Consider the following 22,002-nt stretch of genomic DNA (forward strand, 5'->3'; position numbering starts at 1 on the left):
ATAAATTAATTTTGTTCCCTCCATTGAGAAATGGGGGGGACACTGACAACTCAAACATGCTATCATTTTCATCATTCTTCATGTGAAAATAATTATTGTAAAATGTTCAGTATAAGAAAAGCTATGTTAAAAAAGCCTGCATCTCTACGTACTATCACTCGTTGTTGCAAAGGTTTTAAAGAAAGAAAAAGCTGAAGCTGGGCTAGAGGTCTATTTTAGTAGAAAGCTATAAAACGTGACCTAACGATAGCCAGTTCTCCTGGGACAGCAATTACAGCAATAAATGTTCCACAGCAGATGCTAATGCCGTGTATAAACAGTCAGCCTCTAAAATGAAAAGAAATTTTTGCCCCCACATGTCTTTTAGGGTCCCATTGTACGTGTGGAAATGTAAAGGAAATGTAAAATTGATATGCGCACCATGACATCGGCTTTAGTCTTCTCTGTCTTAGTCTGGCCACTATAAATCTGTCCCGGCTGTAACGCTGAAGGAGCTAAATGGTCAGAATTTGTGTCTGTCATTTTTATTAGCTTGCCTAGAGTAAAGTAGGGGTTATCGGTCAATGTCAGGTTCAGCACCCAGTGACCCACTGGGTTAAAATTGTGGTAGTCACAAATCAAGAGCATAATGAAGTCTGAGAAGAGGGCTATGCTGATTTATTAGGACATCTGTCTGGCTATAGACAGCCTAGTACTGCCCCTGTATAGTGCAAGCTATTAGCATAATCCTCACCATGAAACATCTTAGAGATTTAGAAGAGAGAAATAAAGTGTTCAAAGATGACCAGCAAAACCAGAAGGGTTTATGCTGTAATGCTCATTGTAAGTCTAAATTTTTCCAATATTAATAAGTCTAACTTTATGCCAATACCCCATAAAAATAATATTAAAAATAAATCAATATTAAAGATAAATTAGTGTCTTCAGTTTTCCAAAACTACTGAATTTTCAGAACAATTCTGAAAGTCTGTTCATAATAAAATAAAGTCACTACCCCTGCTACTTTTCAAAGACCTTTTCATCTTTTAATCTTTTATTATTCATTTATATTTAACCACAGTGGTGTCATCCACATATAATCACCTTCATCCTTACAAAAAGAATCTCCTAAATTCTGTAATTTTAAATGTAAAGTTCAATGTTTTTCACCAATTGATTTGACTACTCTTGAAAGGAAGTAGGAATTAAACACAAACTTTCTGAGTTTTGCCTATAAATAAGACTAAGTCCATATCATAGATGCTGTATGCTGTAAATGCTGTAATACTACTTTATATCCTATAGGTCAAGAAGTTTGTAAGCTGCATACTAACTAGTACTGTCATGTGCAAAGCTACTTTTTTTTTGTACATGAGAGGCATTCAACTGAAAAATCAGACAGATCGTTATTTCTTCCTAAGGTGAAATAGGTTTCAATCTCTGAAGATTAAATTATTCCCTGAAGATTACTTTATATTTGACTAGGTATTAATAAAGATTGTCACTGCTCATATGCCTTCAGCAAAAAAAAAGTTAAATACTGCATTGAAAAAAAATATATGGCTGTGAATGTTGAATGAGTTTCATCACTGGTATTATTCCATTTCCTCTGGATTAAATGTTATCTCAGATAGGAATTTAGCTGGTAACTATAAAAATATGAGATGGTGAGTAGTTAATAAATAGATACAGAATACTTCGAAAATATGAAGTACAAGCAAATACTGCAAAGTGCTGTCAGGCTGATCTTTTTAGACCAGCTGTGATAGTAACATTTCTATACCAACAGAAAATCTGGAAGTATTAGTTTAAAAATTATCAAGAGATAATTAACTCATTAAGGGTGTGACACTTCTGAGGCTTTTGAAGATTAGGTAATTTCTTGGCTATCTTCGCCATTTCATATCAGAACAGCCCTGAGACAACATCTAGAGAGCAGTACTGCTGAAATACAATAAAGAATCTATAGATTAAGACATTTTTGCCGTCATGTCACAGTTATGAAGGATGCTTGATAAACTTTGGAAAGATGCAAACAATGCACAGCCTCTTGTCCTACCTAATGAAGGCATCAACAGTAACACAGCAGCAAAACCACTGAAGTACAATATGTAGTAAAATTGCTGTTGTAAAGAGGAAACTATGTCTGGAATGAAGCGAGCACCTTTTTATGAGAGCTGACAACCTCTACCTGTGAGCAGATGACATTTACTACACCAGAGAAATGCATGGAGATTTGCAGGGTCCTTACAGCCATCCTACCAGGGGGATGCAGAGTTTGAGGAGATCTTCCGAAGTGCTTGTACAGTTAGCACATTTGCTGTATGGCAGAGTAGAAACACCCACTAACTGCGCAAGTGGACATCACGGCTTTACTTAAACCAGAGTTAAGTCTGGGCAGCCTGCACTGAGCAGCATGAACAGAGAAGAAATAGAAAATATAGACTATCAAGAGTACTGCAAAATTTTAAAACTATGTTTATTTTAGTTTCAAAACTCTCGATATTTCATGCTGCTGTGCTGGTTTTTTGGCTATAGTTTGTGTTCAGTGAAAACACTTACATTCAAGAATATACGGCCATTTCTTAAATTCAGTCCAATTAAAAGAATCTGAAGTAGACTTAGCATTCACTGCTTAGAAAACTGAACATAAGGAAACCTGTGCATAACTGCCCTGATTAGCAAAGCCAAGATTCAACTTGTGTGTGATGGCCTATTTACTTCACTTAGGTAAGATTTGCTAGTCCTCAAAGAATTAAGAAGGGGAGAAACTGAATACCCAATCATTTATTTGAACTTGAGAATGAAAACTACGGAGTATTTTTTCCAAAATAGCAACATAAATAAATACGTGTATGCATAGTACTTGCCTCCATAAATTCCAGCGTTGCTCTTCCAGCTGAGTCACTAAGTGCTCTATATATTTGTTTGAGTCCATATATTCCTAGAAGAAAAATGATCAAAAGGTTAGTTTTTCGATGTCCAAAGCATTTGTAAAATTTTGAGTAAAAGACAGAGTCAGTGTGTGGAGTCCACTTTCATTGTGCACCCAAGGTTATCCCATGTACATAGAAATCACAATGACGTAGAAATCTAGATTAAAGCCAAATTTGGATTCACACTAAATGAACAGGGCAGTAGCCCAATATGCTTTTCAGAGATGATTTGAGGAGAAGACAAAAGATGGTGAGGATATGCAAGCAGCACAAATAAATTACAGTACATATAAATACATATCTATATTCTAAGCCCAGAATTATCTTCCCTGGATCCAGACTGAAAAATAACTTCTCAACAGTGCAGTCACTGTTTTGGTGCACATTTTGTTTATTTTAGGTATAAATCAAAGCGAACTGAATATTTGACTCAAATATTTATTTCATGGATGGTCTGAAAAATATTATAGCATGTACTCTATTTGAAAATGAAACTATAACTCAGCTCCTACATAATTTTCCAGTTCAACTTTTGCAGATGCTATAACTTGCAATATCAGCTATATGAAAGCTACTATATTTGTGTCTAGACAGAATTTCTGACAAATAATCATGACGAGATGAACAATTCAGATTTTTTTCTTATTGAAGCCTATTCTTTAAATTCAGTGCAAAGAGATGATGTTTATTCTCAGTAGCGAGATACGTCAGTAATAGAAATATACCACTTCATTTCCAGGAGGAAGGCAACTTCAGTGTTATTTATATAAAATACTTCAGAATGAACTCACAGCATAATGTGATAGAATACGATATATTTGTATGACAGCAGTACCAACACAGCCACATTACTATTATTCTGAAAGCCTATCAGTAATGATATAACTCTCTTGAAATATCTCACCAAAGCAAAAATATGTTCCAAAGCTCATACTTCAGGAAATAACAAGTATTGGAGTACTATATGGAAAAGAATCCATCTTCACTTTCTGGAGACAAAAGCTCTATTTTTATAGCTCCACTGTTTTAGCTTTGAACTCATCACAAAACCACTTTGTGGGGTTCTTGTTTGTATTAGGAGTTGTTTCTTTACTATTATTATTTATTTTGTGTACCAATATGGATTTTTGTTGCAAAGTAGTTAGTTCTTCTGAGCCGTTTATCTTCATGACCAGGAATATGAGATAGCTACCACAGTACGTCATCATGCCCTCTCAAGGTGAAGATAAATGTTAGCTGATTTTAATGACCATAATTTATATATAAATGTATATATTTTTTATTTTTCAGAACTGGAATTGTTCTAAGTGATTCTGTGTTTCTGCCCACAGTAATTATTTTCTTGTTCTGATAGAGAGAGTGGTTTCTCAAAGGCTCTCGTGGCACAAAGAAATGGCCCCTGGCACAGACAGGAAGGAAGAGTAAGGCACTGCCCCCCAGGAGCCTGTGCGAATGCATCTCAGCTGTATCCTGTTCAAACCGTGTTGCTTCAAAACCTTTGGGTATTGTGAAACTTTCTATTAAACTCTATGGCTGCCCCAAGCTTAAATTTTAATCTAAGTGCTGTAGATAGACATATCTTGTAGATGTTACTTTCAGAAAACATCAGATAATGTAAATCCTGAGAAACACCATGAACTTCTGTGGCATTAATATAGCTTTTATACCAGTGCTGTTTAGATTAGATGCTGGCATCAGCATTGGCTCTTACTCTGCCTGTTACTCAACTGAGTTGAATTTTACTTGGAGTACACCATGTCAATTAAGCAGCAAGATTCTTCCAAGCCAATACAAGTAAAGTCATTCTGTAATACACACATATTACAGTCCAGAAAAAATATACTGTGCAAATGTATGATGATGATCAGTTGCAGTACCAAGTTCTTTAAAACAAGCTGCCTTTTTTTACATAATATTTTTTACTGCAATGAACCTGGTATAAATTAGTATTAATACCTTTACATCTTTTTAATGTAATATTAAACAATGTTCCTGATTTATTCATCAGTGCACTTTGCCCTACAGGCAAGGATAGGATCAGCACTTTTCTTCTGCATAATTCTACCATGATAATATAAAAAACTCATTCTGAAGCTATTTTCTCAAAAATACTGTCTAGAAAAGAAGGCAATAGGGAAAAAGAAAGCAGTGTGCTTATACTGTATGACTGCTGCCTTCATGTTAAGTTTTTCCTGTAGCAAATCAGAAATATTATTCTATTTCTCTTTGAAGACCTGCAACTCAGGAGTACGTAATCTGTCAGTGTGCAAAAGTGATGTAAAAAGATCAACCATGATGTGACAGAACCATCGTGATTAGAAGTACCTCCTTTATTCTCTGCTGCTGTGGCATATTCATGTGCCAGCCATGCCCAAAGCAAGCCATCTGCTCCAGACAAGGTCTCTGTTCCCAAGCCCAGGTTTCTGCTATTTTCTGTTATCAGCTATCCCAATAAGCCAAAGCCTGTGAACCCTGGATCAGAACCCAGTATTGTAATTTTGTCAATGTGAAGCAAACAGTCATTTGAGATTCAGAGCAACTTTGTAATTTAAAATACCTTGGCACGTGCAGTGAAAGCATAAAATGTGCGAAAAACCTCACAGTAGTCACACTTGTTTATGGTTGGACTCGATGATCTTAAAGGTCTTTTCCAACCTAAATGATTCTATGAGTCTATGTTCGCAAAGACTATATACACAATTCAGTAAAGCACCGACATTTTTCAGTGCCCAATAGCTCACATTGAGAGGAGTAATACAAATACTTAGTAGCTTCCTTGGAGCTCTGTCATAGAATTGCTTTCGCCACGGAGACTTTGAGTAGCAGGGCTAACTGTCGAGTCTGAAAAATTACACAGAGTGTCATTTTCTGATGCGAGCATATGACTTCAGGAGTTCACATTATTGGAAGGAGGATCCAAGTGACACACACATATGAAGAAAAATACCTTTTCCTGATGAAAACAGAGACATGATCCAATAACTGAGCAAGAATAAGATCATTTAGGTAGACATGACTGGTACTTACACTAGATACTAATAAGACAGATCAATCAAATAGGAGAGAAAGGCTGTGAAAGCACAGTGGTCCCAGGGTTTCAGACACGGCTTATGGTTCTGCCTGTTCCCACTAGAAGGCTAAACACTGAGCACCTGCAAAGCAGGAGGGGGTAAGGCTGTGTAAGGCCAAGTCAACATTTCTGAAATTAAGCATTTTTATTCTGAAGTTGGAGGCTCCAAATTAGTGTATTCTTATAAATCTGGTGATATTTATTATATAGCGATTCTGCCGGCTGTGGAATTGCCTTCTATGCTGTTATTTGATTAGACCTCGGCAGCCTGAACTGCTCTGGCTCTGCTTCAAGTCCCACTCCAACCTCCCGCAATTCCTCCCGACTTGCAGGATTTCTAAGGAGTCAGATTAACACCCAAAAAAAAAGATATTTAAAATCCTTTTCAGAATAGTGGGTGAAGCCTGTCCCCTTTCTTCTCAATTAGTTAGCTTTGAGCCAGGAGGATTTCACTTCTCCATCTATCCTCTTATGATGGCATATAACTGCACTGTTTTAAGGAGAAATCTTCCTGTAGTATGTTTAAATGCAGTAGAAAATTTTTCTAACAGCTGCATAGATTCTGGCATCCAGGAGGAGTTGGTATGCAAATGTCACATACCAGCTCATCTAATTTAAAGAACATTAGAGGGTTGCTTTACCAAAATTGTCTCTGTTTTGAGCTGAAGCACAAGCCTACAAATGTATGTAAGAATGGGTTTTGACAGAACTAAATACCTAGCTTTGCAATGCTTAATTGTTTTGCTATTTCTTTTATTTCTTTTCTTTGTTAGCTGGATGGTTGTCAGGGAAAAAGAGGGAAAAGAAAGGAAATGAAGTGCTTGCACTGAGGCCCAGGATCCACTGCTCGGTATTTTGGTTGGTTACATGGGTATTTGTTCTGGCATATCCATGTTGTTGTGCTGGGCAGGGTATCAAAAATTATACAGCACACAGAACATTTTCCCATCCATTGTTCGGAGCAAACCCTTAGGGCAACCTTAGGCTTGTAACACAGGAGTCCCTTGCTGGAAGCTGGAGGTGATAAATCTAAGCTAAAGAAATAGCACGTAGTCTCTGCCCCTCCTAAGGAACTTGCACAGCTTGGTATCAAAGAGAGTTTAATGAGCTTAGCAATATGTGAAAAGGATTAAAGATACAGTCGTTGATCCAGCAAATCACTTGATTACATACTTAATTCAATAGGGCTACTCATGTGCTCCAAGTTAAGCGTGTGCTTCAGGACTTTCACTGGGCAGCGGGCACTGGGAGGTGGGCGGCACTGTGGTGGGACTGGGCCATCCCACAGCAGTGACACCCCTGCTCTCCGAAACCCACACGCCTCAACCGGGCATGCGTGCACACGGCAGCTGCCCTGCCTGCCCCTGCTTCCCTGTCCTGAGCCAGCTCCCAGCGCAGGACCTGGGTGCACAGCTGAATGCCTGAGTCTTGCAGAAAACAAGGAAATTGGGGCAAAGACTGGGCCAGCACTCACCTTCCTGCAGACCAGCTCTGAAGCAGGTCTGGGAGGTGAAAGTCATAATCACACTGTGGAACCCCAAGCATCCCATTCTCCCCCCCGGCACATCTAATTCCACTCCTGCTTCAGCTGGGATGGACACTGAGCAGGCAGCCCTAACACAGTCCTCTGCAGCGCTACCCCTTGACTCTGCTACTATTTGTACTTGAAGCCAGACAGGAAAGCATCAGCATGCAATCAGGCTCATGTACTTCACAGAGGAGGATGTTTGTCGTTGGGAAGTAGAGAAAAACACCAAATGAACAACCTGATAAATGCACAGACAAGTCCCTCCTCCTGGAGCCATCCAGCCCTTGGAGGCAGGGAACTACACAGAGAGGCCGCAATCATGTGTTACAATGTGGAAAGTTGTATTTTCACAGGGAAAGGTTACTAGAAATCAAACAACAACAAAGCTGTCTGCAGCCAAACAGCAGACTGTTGCAATTCGGAAATGATATTAGCAAAGCAACGAGGGGGAAATCTAAGCTGTTACACTAAATGTGGAGACACAAGTCATCTTTGAAGGATCTTGGAAGAGTGCCCTGGGGTAAAGCTTTAGATCTCGGGAGAGTGCCTTCAGAGAATAGTATAACTTCTGTAAAATATTTAATTTTGTTATCATGCTGCTGCATAAACCTTTGATAGAAAAGAAGCTTTTTTCCAGCATCCCAGGAAGACATATATGTATATATCCACATATATATAAATTTATATATATGTATTCTTGTCTGGGCTATGTTTTTTGCATGTCTGAAAGCATTATAATTGACAATTTCAGCGAGCTGTCTGTTATACAACATTACTTAGCTGCACACTAAAAATAAATCAGGTATAAAACCAGATAAAATGTCTTTGGATTAGATACTGTCACTCTCTTCAATACCACATCTAGCTAGACTGCTCATCTTCAGTGCTAAACAGCAATAAAAGGTAAACTGTGTGGCTTAAGGAAAGATCTTTTAAAACTGCCATTATTGCTGGCTTATTCTTTTCCTACCTGATTTCAACATGTTATTTTAATTGTCAGTTTTATTAACAACTGGCATGAAAGTGTACATTTAGAGCCTCTGCAATGGAGCAGAAGGCTGGCAAGAGCCCTCATACATTTTACATCATTATGGTAAAACCAGCAATGATTATTTTAATAAATATGTTGAGCAAATTTCTTAATTGTTCAAAATCACTTAAGCCTCAGTGAACAGTTCATATTATATCTCGGCTGCAGTGATTAAAACTGATTTACCAACTCATCTGCAGCCAGTTGTTTTCATAAAAAAATCAGCTGGGTTTTCCTCCTGCTGCTGCTTGGCGTCCACTTTGCACCCTATTAAATGGCCCTATCTGCAGATGACAGCGGAGTTTAATAAAGCCTGAAATAGCACAAGCACATTAGCTAACGGACAGATTCTGCACCCTGTGCTCTGAATCCAGGGATGGTCACAGAGGAATGCTACCCAGTTATACAGCTGGCATACCCAGCCCCACTGCATTTGAATTTTTGCCAGTATGTCCCCAGAGAAGGAAAAGCTCTGGGATAACGATGTGGGTACTCAGCTACTCAGTGACACCTGATGTTTGTGTTCTTCCCACATGGGGCCATAGACAATGCTGTAGTTCTACACTGTCTTCCACCAGCTTATAAAACCTTCTGTTTTCCTGTAAGACATTTTCTATAAGCAGATCTCATGGCTCAGGCATGCATGTGCAGCAGAGATGTATGGACCAGTATTCTGAGAGGGCTCTTCCTGGTTTAGTGGACCATAGGTGGAAGGTCAAGAAGAGATTTGGCAAGAACCACCACCACCATTCAGATTTCCAGATGCTTGGCTGGTTTGGATTGCTCCCCCTTTAAGGGTTACAGTGGTTTTACATGTGAGTTGTACAACCCCATGTCAGGGCCCATAGTGACTAACTCAGGCAGCAGGATAGCCATGATGCTGGACTTAAATTCTGGAAGAGGAACAGCTAAAAAGTTGGCTTAATTGTGGTCAAACACATTGAAGTAGATTTGCAGTAAATCAACGAAGGTACTGAGAATGAAGGAAAGAATCCCAGAGCTTCCCAGCTGCTCTCCCATGGCACTAAGGAGTGAAAGTAAAAAGACAAAAATAAATGTTTCAGCTTTCCGAAGGGAAGCCTGATGAGGGATTCAGGCAGGAAAGCAGCAGAGCAGCTCTCAGCTGGCCCAAACCTGCTGAATTCCACCTTTTTTGGTACAAGTGAGTGCTGTAATCTCACAGGCTGCTGCTGAATTCATAGTAATGCAGTACTGTGTCCCCCCGCCCCGGGCCGGTGCTGCGGGCGCTGCTGCGGGCGCTGCCCCCGGGCGGGAGGGAGCCCGGGCCCGCCGGCTCCCAGCCGGGCCCGCCGCTGGCCGCGGCCGAAGCCCCCGGCACGGCAGGGGACAGCGGGAGAAGCCGGCACCGCCCCGGCGGGACGGGAGAGAGGAGCGAGGCCCCGGCAGCGGAGCGGCCCCGCGGCACCCGGGCCGGGGCGGGCGGCGGCGGGGGGGGCTCCCGGCGCCGGAGCGGAGCCGCCCCCGGGCCCGCGGGCAGCCCCCGGCCGGGCGGGCCGTGCCCCGGGGCCCGCGGAGCCCCGCGGGGGAGCGGCCGTGAGGAGCCCTCCCGGGGCGGGGGCCGGGGGGGACGAGCCCCCGGGGGTGTGTGTGGACCCCCCCGGGGCGGGGTGTGGGGCTGAGTGCCCGCTGTCCTCCAGCCGGGGCACGCGGCTCCGGTTTAAGGGTGCCTGGTGTCGCCGTGTCGCGGCTCCGCACCGAAGCCGGGCTCCCGCGGAGCCACCGGGGTCAACGCAAAAAACAACGGAGAAGCTCCAGCAATGCCCGTGTTTCCCATGGCCCTAGGAAATCCCTGGCAGCGGTAAAACCACTGTACCGCTTCTCATGTCGGGTTAATACTCCAGCCCCGAACTTTCAAAGCAGTTAATGGTTTAAGCAACAGCTGGGACGAAGGACAAATTTCAATCTATAAAGCTATGATGGCTGTCCTCTTTCAGGGCAATGAAACAGAGCCCAAGATAAAGTAGGTGAGTGTTAGGATAAATTCCTATGATCAAACAGAGATATAAAAATTATATTTTACAGAAAATAGGCACTTGGACAGACGATTTCAAACTGGGGCCCATTAGAAAAATCTGTGCTTATGTGACAGACTGGAATATTTTTCAAAATAATATAGGATATAAAGGAAGATAGTGGGGAGTAAAGTCAGACACCAAGAAGATAGATCAAATACAAGAGTAAGAGGTATCTCAAACCAGAAAGAAGGTGAGCAGGAGTAAGTGCAGTGAACATGTCTAGAACTTGAAAGATTCTTTTGTACAAACACCCTTCGCTCCAAAAGTTCAGCATTCCTTGGCCTAAAAGCCTCTATGCAAATAACAGGCTATGACGTTTTGCCATTGAGCAAATGATTCTGTTGGGCTGTATAAGTAAAGGAAACGGGACATTCTGTCCAACATGCAAATCCATGCTATTTGTAGCTGATTTTCTTTCCCTGAAAGAAGTATAAATCAGTAAAAGCAAATACTAAGCATTACCTGGAATTTACAAAATTATCTTGAAATAGAAAAGGATGCTATCCTACCAGAGAAGTTTGCGTTTATTTGATGTCCTCTAAGTCACAGAGCTTTTAACACCAGTCAACAGCTTCACTGAGCAATACATCAGAGGCATGTGCTGCTGCTGCAGGAACAAACCCCGTGATCACATGGAAGTGTCTGCTACAGCATCAACAGGTGGATGCCCTTGATTTGTATTTGGGGTCAAATCAGGAGATCCTTTTGGTAATCAGTCTGTATAAATGCCGAGTGTCTATGGATACCCATCTATCCTGAGAGTAGCTCACTGTAGTGAAGTTCGAGCAGGCTGCTGAGGGCCTGATCCTGACCAGCAGGCAAGGAGCAGGAACAGCGGCAGATGCAGATGATGATGCAGGATATGAGCTGCGGCACTCACCCACGCTTGTCCCAGAGGAAGAAAAAGCACCAAGAACTCTTTGAGCTTCTAAGCTACCAAAAAAAAAAAAAAAATCAACAAGGCTGTTGCAGCAGCCAAGGACTTCAGTGGGAAATGGGAAAAACCTGCTTTTTTGGCCAGGAACAGATATAGACGGGCAGATTGCACCATAGCATCCTGACCATGTCTCCTGGGCAGGTTTGGGGTGCATAAAACTCCTCTATATAATGAAATACAGAATGAACATACAAAGTGAAGCTCAGCATAGTGGTACATGTGACAGTTCTGTTTGTTTGAAGTTATTGATGCCTATGTGCAAGTTAGGATTGTTTATATCCCAGCAATTCCACAAATGAAAAGGCATCAGTGTTATTTAGCACAACAGGTATTTGCTATATAGCTAAAACAGACATTTGGCATATATATATATATATATATAAAAGAGTTCAAGAACTTGTGCAGATTTCACGAGTTTGCTGCTACATAGCATGTATATCTACATGAAATAATTAGGTGTAGTCTTGTTTATGTCAGAACCAATTTACATTAATAAACTTCACCCAGCAAAGACACTGATGCTGTAAGAAAATGCCCAGAAATGTTAGCCATAAAGATACAGAGTAAACACTGGAACAATAAACTAATCAGTTTCTGACATTACCAGGTAATTACAAATTCTGAATAATTTCTTGGATGTTTTTTATGAATATAAATCAACCACAGAACACGGAAGAACTGCTGGTTGGAGGCATTTGACTTACGTAGACATATGGCACTTGCATGTGATTCACACTGACCAAAGAAGACACAGAGTTATAACAAAGACAGAAAAACATTAATGGGATCTATAGCAGAGCTGGAGAAATCTAATTCTGAGGTTATTACAGATGTTTGGGATTCACAGATAAAGACGCTTCATTCTCAGATTGTATCAGACTTGTTAGCTCACTTGGAATAACTGCCATCATCCATCCCAACGAATACCTCAGGACCTGAAGTTTCTACCATTTTCTTTCACTGCTTCTTTATCACTTGTCCTCACATTTATTCTGGCAACTTCTGACAAGGAACAAGGTACACACACAAATCAAGTGTACTTTCATATGGATGCATTTCTACTTAAACTAAATAAAAAAGCAGTAGATGCTTATTAGCTCAATCATTTTCTTATTAAAAGTCCATAGTAAAAAATATAAAATATCATGTATATGCACATGTATAAAATACATAAATGTAAGGTACAAAACCAACACAACGCTACAGGCATTTCAATCTGATGATCCCAAAATGCATCAGTGGGCAAAACAACGTGAGAAAAACTTCTGAGAATTTCCAGCTTCCGTCCCCTGCTCTAAGGGTGGGTACAAAGGTAGGGTTTAGTGAAACCCAAATTATCAGCTCTTTGGGGTTTGTATGGATGGAAAACTGAGAAAATGGAGGTGAGCACAGAGAAGGCAATGTGCAGCACCAAAGGCTGAGACCTCTTTTTGAGAGTTTTTGATTGCTTTCTTCTGCCATCCCTTTTTTGCCCACTTGCCACCACGCTTTGCTCTATCCACAAACTCTTTCAAACAGAGGAGGCAACTCTTTATAGCACATTTTGAAAACAAATCTCTGATGATGGCTCTGCTTGCAGTATCTATAGTCAAGAAAAATTTATCTCAGCGTTAAAAACATAGCAATGCTCAGGAAATCTCACAAGCTGCTTCAGCATTCTGCCTCTTCCTGGTACGCTGAACTCAGTGGGACTACTCTAACTTACATCCATCCATCTCATCTATACAATACATAAACATGTACATACAGAAAAATGATGAAACATGCAAATAAATATGCTCCTCATCATCCCCAGTCCATTGGTTTGCTTTTCCGCTCTGTGTTTATACAGAGAAAAAAGAAGCGAATCAGAAGCTAACTCACAAATATTTCTATACATTTTCATAGTTTGATTACAAAGAAAGCAGCAGCCATGCTCGCAGGGTGCAGTCTCAGCTCGTGTTCTACCTGAAGCACACTTATTGTCAGCTTTCATTACCAGGGCTTGCAGCTGGTTCAACTTGGGATATTGATTGATTGTAGCATGCAACGGCACCTAAGGCATGAATCAGTTGTAAAGTGTTGCCCAAATTGCACTTTCTTCAACCAAAATTCCCACTAATTTCCATGAGATAGTCAAGAAAGTAAAAACTTTCACAAATGCAACAGGATTGGCTCGGCTTGTTGTTATTTGTGCAAATGAAACAAAAAAATCTCTAAAATGTTCAATATATTTTCTTGTAGGTAGCACTTCAATTTGATGCGTGCAAGGAAACTAAACTTCCCCAAGAATCTTGCAAAGCAGGTTTCCCATAAGGAGCTCTGACCCCAGCTGCTGCAGCTCCCTGACAGCCACCAACCGTCACCGCTTACAAGACGAGCTCGCAGTCCCAGCGCAGGGCAGGCGGGCGCATCGTGGAACCTGACTTTCTGGGGTCAGAGGATTAATCCTAAGAAGTTTGGCATTTCCTAAGTGGTGTATAGGCTAGACGGCATCATGTGATACTGGTTGGAGATAAACCCTAAGTATATCAGGGATTTAGTGAAAGTGGATTTAGTGGAAAGAAAATGTTTCACTTTAATGGTAAGCTATAAGCAGAAAGTTCAGTAGAAGTGCCAGAAAGGGAATAAAACCTGGAACATTTGTGTCAGCAAACAGCATACAAGCATGCATTTATGTTGCACAGGCCTGTTAAATACTTAAGCCAAAGCAGTGCTTTTAGTTATATCCACTAATTCTCGGTAAATTCTGGGTGGAACAGAAAGCACAAAAGCACTGAAAGCACAGTTTCTTGCTGGGCTGAAACTCCAACCCTGTCATCCCCACCAGTGCTGCAAACACAGACGTACAGATCAGTCTGGGGCAGCAGTAGCAATTAGATGCATTGGTAAGATTCGGGCATACGTGGACTAAACGGGATGCAACAGGGTGGTGCTTGGGTGCAGTTCCCTGCAGGCATGGATTTGCACCTGAGCCCAACGCTCCAGCCCTTCAGCTCGCCTCAGTGAGGCACATTGCAGGCAGCCAGGCAGCAGCCCCTGTGTCCTTTTGAAAAAGGTTGCTTTGATGGAAAGCTGAGAGGTAGAGCCATGCTCCCAGAGCGGCTGCGATGCATGGAGAAGGGATCTCGGGGGATCCTTTATTGACCTGTCGTCAGAAATGGAGCAGGGAGATGATACACTTGGGTAAATATGGATGTAAATTGCAGAGTTGAATGTGTAGGAGTAACCGAGCCTAACGTAAAGGTTTTCATAAAGTAGAAAGTGGTAGTTTTTCCTCCTCGCTTATGTGCCAAACAAAGCAAAACTCCCCCTTCAGTTCCTGCATATAACAATTTTATTAATAATCATTATTATCTTGTGATTTTATAAGTGGTCTAACACATTATTAATGTTTTGTCATCTGAATGCTTGTAACTTCAGTATGTACAGTAGATGCCAAACAAATATAATGACACTACTCAATTTAATAAGAATCTATTTGCTTTTCATAAAAATTAAAATGAACCTTTAATTTCATTCAGCATTTTAGAATTCACAAGTACAATGCGGTACAAGTGAAAGCCAAGCTGTAATTTAGCTCCTGGTTAATGCTAATAATTTTTTCTGCAGTTGAATATTGCTGCACTGAATTACAGATCCATCTCAAATTATGTGCCTAGAGATATTAGTTACAGTTATTGCAAAACGATCTGTTTTTCAATTCAAATAAGACTGAAACAAACACAAACGGTAGCAAGAAAGACTTGAAAATACTTGTTTAGATAAATATTCATTATCGGCTGCTACGCTGGATATATAGTGACAATTCAGATTACATGACGGCTTTTTGTTTCATACACTATCTTGCCAGTTAGCATTAAAAAATGTAATTTTAAAAAGGCTCTTAATTTTATGTGTGAAATAGCAAGTGTTACACTCAGCTTTCCATGTTTCATAAACATGAATCTTTCAACCCACAGGGAACTTAATGTGAATTAACAGTGAGAATATAAGCATAAAACCTTATATTTCTAATCTCATTGTTGTCACGAACTGCAGCTTACTGGAAAAGTTCTTTACAATATTTAACTGAATTAGATTTTAAAGATCTTTATCAGCAGCAGCTGGAAAATCTATGGCAACAGGTGATGAGTCATGTTAGTGTACCTGCTGCTCTGCTGCCGGCTTTGTGATGTTTAGGTACTGCATCTCTCCCTTGGGAAACAGACATATACACAATTTCCTGCAGAAGCCTTGGTTCTCACTGGTCGAGGCACAGAGGACAAATTAAAACAAAATACCTATCAATCCTGTACCTAAAAGCTTTTTGTTTTCACATGAAGGTGTGAAGGTGACATCCCATTTCCTCTGTGCAAGGGTGTTATGATCCAGCTTCAGCTGGAGTCGTGCTGACCTTGATGGAATTAACTGAAGGCATGTCAGTCCAAATCAAAGACAGAAAAGAGATAAACAAAGTAATAATTTTTTCCTCTGTACTGTCAATGGGTGATTTTTAGAGTAATTGGACAAAAAGTTTTTGAAACTGTGGTTCAAAAAAAGTGTCATTTGGAGATACTGATTATTTAACATAAACATTCTGATACATACTGACCTCTTGCTGTCATCTAGCATTTGTTAAGCATCTCATGTTTCTGAGTATTGAAAACTAGTGGCAATAATTTATATTCAACAGAAAGGTTGAAATACTGCATCTGAACTGTGTAGGTGCTCCGTGCATGAATCACAGACAATTTATTGTATGATCTTCACAAGGGCTGATGATTAAGATTAATTTTCGTAAGCCTTAATATTTGCATGCATACTCTAGATTGGAAATATTGAGCTTATATTAAAACACGGGAGAAAAAGAAACTTTAAAAGTTGAGAGATATTCCAGCCCAGAAAGTGCTAAAGAATAAGGTATGTGTTCCCTTTCAAATCTTTATTATCTACACTAACAGGCATTTCATACCAAAAGGGTTGTCAAGCCCTGGAACAGGCTGCCCAGGGAAGTGGTTGAGTCACCACCCCTGGAGGTATTAAAAACATGTAGAAGTGGCACTTACGGACATGGTTTAGTGGTGGGCTGGGCAGTCCTGGGTAAACGGTTGGACCCGAGGATCTTAAATGTCTTTTCCAACCTAAATGATTCCATGATTCTAGGATTAGCCTTGAAGGCTCTGCCCTGTCGCGTGGCTCAGGCAGCGGGTCTTGCAGCTGCGCAGCTCCCACAGGGAGTCTGCAGAAATGGTAGGAACTTCTCCCATCTCACTTCTCACATCAGGAGAAGCCTACCATGTAAGTACGGTTTTAAGGTGTTACAGACATCAAGGTAGTCATAAAACTGAACCATGGTACCCACTCAGCTGTATTCATGTAGTCTTGTGTGGCTTTGCTGTGAAAAGTGCTGAGCATCTGCAAGTATCATTGATAGTGCAGAATTAAACTTATTCAGGGGAGGAAAAGCAATTTTCAAACTTTAGATACAGTCCTTAATCATTCATTTAAAAAGCATTTTCATAGCCATCAACTTGACAGTATTTAAATGAAAAGCCTCTGAAAACCTCTTGTTTTCCAACAGGAAATGTTTTCAGGGATTGGCATTTCACATGTATAGAGAAATTTACAGTAATCATATCCTGATGACAAGTCTAGGAAAGGATTTACATCTAGCGGGAACGATCTAATTTATCTTTCACACAGTAATACCCACTGGCTATTGTGAAATTTCATTATCAAGGAAATTAAAGAAAACACAAGAAAATTAATGTTTTAAGAGAAAGTCGTATGGTCCATTTAACTCTTCTTTTGACTGTCCACATAATGTAATAAGATAATTTGCTTCTTTTCATATGCCTGAGTAATAGAAATAACACTTTTCATAAATCATCTACAAAAGCTTTAAGAACAAAAGCAAGCTAGTGTAGTATAAAGCTTTCACATTACTTCTATATAAACGCGTATCATGTGTACATTACCAACCCCCCTCTCAAAGGAAAACCCCTTACGATAAATAATAACCTTCCTCCTCCTCTCTGACTTTTTCTGTCTGGATATCAAACATCTCACTGCCCAACAGTACTATCCTCTGGTTGCAGGGGACTCAATGGAAATTTTGTCACAAACTGAAGTGTCACAAACCGACTGTTAGGATGTGGAGACAGTGCCACGCTATGAAAACACAGCAAACGCTCCTTGCAGGAAGATGCCTCAAGCGCTTCATGGCTGGAGACTTGTAGGGAAGCACTCAAAAGTCCTGCTGGTGAGCAGAACTATTTCTCTTGCCTCACCTCCCTTTCTCCCAAGCACCATTTATAATTCTGTATCTTGTAAAACAAAATTGTCTGACCAAAAGGTTTTTGCAGTAGCAGTGAAGGAATAGGGCTTAGAAGAGGATGCCTCCTCCAGACACCTGGGATGCGGTTAAACCAGCCTCCCTGCAGAAAAGGCCCTAGACCTGGCACCCCAGCGAGTTCTCCTGCTGTAGTCTCTCCTGATGAGGATGCTCAGGGTAAGATTTCAGATTATGCCCAACCCTGCAGTGCTAACTGAAACAAGCCTATCTCAGAGCTCTGTATGGCCTGGGTCTACCCACCCAGCCACTCCTGCCTATGTGTTGAAGGGAGAAGCACAAACCACAAACAAATCAAAGCAGCGTAAGGTTTGATTAAAATGGGGCATTTAAACATCTAAAGATGCAGGCAGGCACCTGTATGAGATTTTAATAAGAATGTGGTCATTCTGCTCCCTTGGAGTTTTCTGAAATGCCTCTAGACTTTTGGTAAATTTTCAAATCTGTCTCCCCATCCCTTCCAAAGTACGCAACAGCTTTGCTTTTTCTTTCTGAGAGGGGGGAGGGCAAGGAAGCCACGCATAAAAAGTCCTTTCCTTTGATACTTGCATTCATACCGTGTAAGGTAAAAAACCCCTCCTCTGTACATATTTGAAAGACACAATCATTTATATGTGGATAGCTGAATTCCCCCTTATATTACTTTGCATTCACGCATCAGATGCCTGGGGCCAGAAGGATGTGCTGAATATGAGAGTATCTGTCTAGCCACAAAGTAAATATGGTGCAAAGGGAGGATTAAGACAAGGCAAATGAGTCTGCCATTTCAGACGGCAAAACTTTGCAGGCTCTCCTGCAATGCCAAAGAGTGAAGAATTTCACAGATATGATCACACTGCTCTCTGTGCTGGGGGAAACCCACTCACTGAACAAATCCCATTCTCTGAGTCATTCTGGCAAGATCGTGGCTGAAACCAAGATGTCCTCAGTCCTTCCACTCCTTCAGTCTGATTACATCCATCTCCCTAATCTGGCATCAGAAACGTGCCAAGTATATATGTGCATTATACATGCTCACATGCACATGTACAAAAAATAAGCTAATTCAAAAAGTGTGTATTTAGTTAGGATCCAGTGACTTAAACTTATGGTCTCAAAAGCTGGAGAGGCCTTTTCCAAAAAAGAGTTATGCAGTCAGCTCTAGAGACATCTCAGGGGCAAGTGATTTTTTTGCTGCTTTGACAGATTGTACTGCTTATGCTAATATGTATCAGCTGATAGATCTCAAGCCATAGTGAATTGTTTTATCTTTAAAACTTTGATGAAAAACACCTTTAGATTATTTGTCTCCTAAAATGCTCCTGATTAGAACTTCTTCTTTCAAATATAATACTAAGTTATTATTCAAGGCAGAGTTTTCTGCTTTCCACAAATCAGCAATTATTCATTTAGATATGATGAGTGCTACATGGGGAAAACTTTTGTTTTACAAAATGCAGCACTCAACTCTTAACAGATACAGTACATCATAAATGTAGCTTGGACTTGGAATAATGTGGGGATGTACTATTCTCCTGGGAGATCTGAGGATTTCCTCATCTAATTTTAATTTATAGCACTGATACGCTGTAACTGCTTTATCTGAAAATGGTTACACACGCCAAAGATATGAGACACATACTAATATCCACTAAGAGGAAATTCTTGAACATGATTTCAAACAGAAGTATTTACTAAGTTATAATCTATATGGGTACCCTAATTAGTTCCACAATGATTATTTGCATCCCCTCCAAGCTTTGGGAAAGTTTGCAAAACAGGCTGCTTTCCAGTGGATAGCACTGCAATTCCAGTGCCACAGGAGCACAATATTAGGCTAGATTTCACCACTTCTGCCACCAATTTACGTTATTATTTTCATCAGCATGTATTGGCTCCCAGAGAGAGTCAGACATGGAGTCCAGCTATACTGCTGTATGAAGGCACCGTTCCTGCCTTGGCCAGCCCAAAGTGGGAAGAAGACCTCAGTCTAAGCGAGTTTGCAGGTAGGACTGCGTTTTGAAATGAACTCCAGGTTCAGGGTCTACACGAACAACGACAGGGAAAGGGATGCAGTCAGATAACAGTATCAGATATTCAGTAAGAGAGGTAAAATATTTTTGCTATCAATTAAAATGATTGAACAGTATGTGTCTGCATTGCTAAATGTAAAGAGCAATGTCAAAGCCCTTTCCATGCTCATCCTCGCTGTGGACCAGCCTGTGGAGCTGCTGTCTGTACTCACGCCACCCGGGGCATATGTGTTCTCCCTGCTCAGTTGAGGTGTGCTACCCACGGCAAAAACATCAAGGAAAAGGAACAAAAAGTTCACACCATTCACTGAACTTGGAAAGTTTCAGTTAATTGTTAAATAATATCATCTGGGGACTTGCTGCTCATGGACAATAAACTTAGACCTGTCAATTAATGTTTTAATTTTGTGCACTTAGAGGCTCACTCATGCCTGCAAACAGCTTTTCCAAGACACAACTGGTGACATTTCTCACTTACTAGTCTATTTTTCTCCCGTTGCTCCTGTTATGACTAAAAGCAGCAGGATTATATTTTTCTCAGTGGGAAATGTGTCACCTGCTGTTGAAAGGAAAGCAATTATTGTGTCCTCACTATATCTTGGGCTTATTTGTGTAGAGCTTTGGAGCTTAAAAATATAAACATCCCACTCTGTGCCAGTGTAAGTGGTTAAGCACTTTGGAACCCCAGCTGGGATCCCCCTGCATGTCACCTTCAGTGCCTGTTAAGCACAGGGAAAGATGCCAAACCCCAGTGCCTTTCCCGTAACTGTGTCTAATCAATGGAAAGTAAAAGTGAATGATATACTCTTAGTTCCTGCACAGGACACCTCCAAACATTATGTTCTCCCTCTCGCCCCTTATTACAGGTGTCAGATTATACTTTTCAGCTTTACTTAAACAGGATTTATGGCTGCCTTGCATTTGGGTGGTTGTTTTCACTCGTTTTGTGTTTTTATGTGCCTGTACACCTGTCTGACAAAGGGACAGGTATTTTATTTGTATGCTGTCAGATGCTCTTCTGTTATCAAACAGAAAAAGTCTTGTGATCAAAATGGGAAATAAAGCAACTAGACGTTTACATTTGCAGCAGGCCAAAAGCAAGAAAAGAACCAAACTCACAAAATGTCTGTATTCATATATATGTATACACACACATGAAAGGATGTATAGATGTATGCTAAGACACAGTAGCTTTTACTACACAAAGTTTGTTTCTCAAGAGTTTGTGGCTATTTAGATACTATTTTTCCATAGAAGTGAAGAAAATGCATATAAATACTTGAAAGGGAAAAAGCACAAATATGACTAAATTTAAGAAAAATATAATCTTACGCGAATTATGAAAGGAAGTTTCTAACACTACTGATCGCTGTCCTCGGATCTAGGCAACTGGATCTAGAATAATTTCTAGGGAAGGGATCAGCAGCCTCAGTATTGGGCATCATTTCAGGTTCTCTGCTCTCTGTTTTTACTACCATTATTACACCCACTTTGATCAGGAAATCACAGCCATCTCACTATGCCCTGTGAAAGTTCATGGGGTTCACTATGGCTCTTGAAATAGCACTTTTTATCCCTTGCTTTCTAATTTCCTGTGGCCTTGTAATGTTGAGTCACAAATAGTATCACAGTCATATCTACAACATATTTGTATTGGAGACTACAGAGGAGAAATACTATATTTCTCTTTTTTTCTCAGCTGTGGATAAAAATGGTACCAGACCACTAATCCTTTCTATATGGGCAGATGGCTGTTTGATGTATGTACTCATGCACAAACAAAACTCTGAAATCCATTTGGCTTTATCTCCATTCATTATGTGTTATTGGTCTCTCTTCATTTAACATCAAAAGTGCAAGTAAGAGGACTGCCATTCTTTATGTTAATTGTTCAGTTGATCACTCATGAATAATAACACTTAGCATTTATATGGTTCTTTACATCTTCAAATTACTTTATAAATCTTGGTTCATGAAAAAGTCTTAGACTTCTTAACAGAACTTACCTTCTAGGAATAATGTCTAACCAAAAGGAAAAAACCCAGTGTCACAGTGTTATTTGTTAAATATTTAGTGGTTTGAGGTACCAAAGCAACCGAGTGCGTGAGCTTTGACAAGGTTTTGCATTTCAGTCTCATGCCATAAATTCTTCTCTTCTACA

At 40.4% G+C, this 22,002-nt stretch overlaps 1 long non-coding RNA gene across 1 annotated transcript in view; it reads right to left on the bottom strand.

Moving 5' to 3' along the window:
• Positions 1-2,844: 2,844 nt before the first annotated feature.
• The window catches only part of LOC129736627 (uncharacterized), a 126,561-nt gene continuing 107,403 nt past the window's right edge, over positions 2,845-22,002 (bottom strand). Inside the window, exon 3 of the long non-coding RNA XR_008733528.1 lies at positions 2,845-2,923. This is a non-coding gene — a long non-coding RNA (uncharacterized LOC129736627). The remainder of the gene's footprint in view (positions 2,924-22,002) is intronic.

Source organism: Falco cherrug, chromosome 8 (assembly GCF_023634085.1).
Source record: "Falco cherrug isolate bFalChe1 chromosome 8, bFalChe1.pri, whole genome shotgun sequence".
Taxonomy (NCBI): Eukaryota; Metazoa; Chordata; class Aves; order Falconiformes; family Falconidae; genus Falco; species Falco cherrug.